Here is a 1820-nt window from a genome sequence, read left to right as displayed (position 1 = left end):
GCCCCCAAGGAATGGCAGTTGGCCCGCGAAGGGGCAGTTGGAAGCGCGAGGTGAGGGCTGTGGGCGGCACAGCTTTGTGCTGGCAGGTTTGTGTGCTGCTCTATGAGTTTTGAAGGACTTGCTGGGTTTGAGTTCCATAGGACGCCATAGGAGAAAAAGGGGTGGAGATTGGGGAGGGGAGATGAATGACCCAGGGAGGCAAAAACTACACTCGGGGAGACAGAATCCACGGAACAGCTGAGGAGCCGGAAGCTGCATATATACTTATACTATATACGTGAACTCTTATTTTTGTTTTTTGGTGATTTTCTTTTTGTTTGTTTGTTTGTTTGTTTGTTTTGGAGGGGAGGGTTCAAGACAAGGGAACTTTTAATTCTTCACAAGAATAATATTTTCGAGCCGGGCGGTGGTGGTGCACGCCTTTAATCCCAGCACTTGGGAGACAGAGGCAGACGGATCTCTGTGAGTTCGAGGCCAGCCTGGTCTACAAGAGCTAGTTCTAGGACAGGAACCAAAAGCTACGGAAAAACCCTGTCTCGAAAATAAAAAAAATAATAATAATATTTTAGGATGTCTAACAGTACTTTACATATATAGGGATAGTATCAATCATAGGTGGACAGTCTGACTAATATCCAACGGGACAAACCAGTGTAATGTTACACCACCCAGATCAACAGCTAAGAGAGAACCACCCACAGCTCCAGTTTGTTCCCTGACAATTCTCACAGTCACAGACCAGTTTTGTCTGCCTTGAACTTTTCCCAGAGATAGCGTAACACTTCTATTCTTCACATCTCAGGCCCTGGGACGGGGTAATTCAAAGTTCCATGCACAGCAGCAATTTCGGTGCCTCGTGCACATTGGATACATCACCACGTGTTTGATATTTGTCAACTTCCTTGTGTGTGATTTTGGTTTAATACTTCGGTGTTCCTGCTGAGCTTATTCCCAGGGGAAAGTTGCCAGGTCGAAGAGTATGTCTTGTAAATACTTCTGAAGAATCCTTCAAGATTGTGTTACTAATTTACATCCTACCAGAAGTGTATGGAGATTCTAGAGTCTCTGCCAGCACTGTTCTTGTCAGCTTTGTCAACTTGACACAGCCTAGAGTTACCTGAAGAGGGAGTCTCAGGTGAGGGACTGCTGAGAACAGATTGGCTTGTGGGTGTGTTTATGAGGGATTTCCTTGATTGTTCATTGACATGGGAGGGCCCAGCCCTCTGTGGGCGGCATCACTCCCTGGGTTGGTGGTTTTGGGCTCTATAGGAAAGTTGGCTAAACATGGCCTTGGGAATAAAACAGCAAGCTGCATTCCTCCATGTTTTTTTTGTTGTTGTTTTATTTTTTTTAACTTTATTGATTTTTATTGAGCTCTACATTTTTATCTGCTCCCCTCCCTGCCTCTTCCCTCCCCTACAACCCTTCCCCAAGGTCCCCATGCTCCCAATTTACTCAGGAGATCTTGTCTTTTTCTACTTCCCATGTAGATTAGATCTATGTATGTCTTTCCGAGTGTTCTCATTGTTGTCGAAGTTCTCTGATATTGTGATTTGTAGGCTGGTTTTCTTTGCTTTATTTTTAAAAATCAGGTATGAGTGAGTACATGTGATATTTGTCTGGGTTACCTCACTCAATATGATGTTTTCTAGATGTCATTTTTTTCTGCTGTGTAGTACTCCATTGTGTAAATGTACCACATTTTCCCTATCCATTCTTTGGTCGAGTGTAGGCGTAAGTCACAAACAATGCCACAGCAGTTTGGAATTATGATTAATAGGGTATTATTTATTTAAAGGGGAAAAAACTTACAGATCACC

The sequence above is a fragment of the Microtus ochrogaster genome, chromosome 17 (genome assembly GCF_000317375.1).
Source record: "Microtus ochrogaster isolate Prairie Vole_2 chromosome 17, MicOch1.0, whole genome shotgun sequence".
Classification (NCBI taxonomy): domain Eukaryota; kingdom Metazoa; phylum Chordata; class Mammalia; order Rodentia; family Cricetidae; genus Microtus; species Microtus ochrogaster.
Note: the sequence above shows the minus strand (reverse complement) of the source record.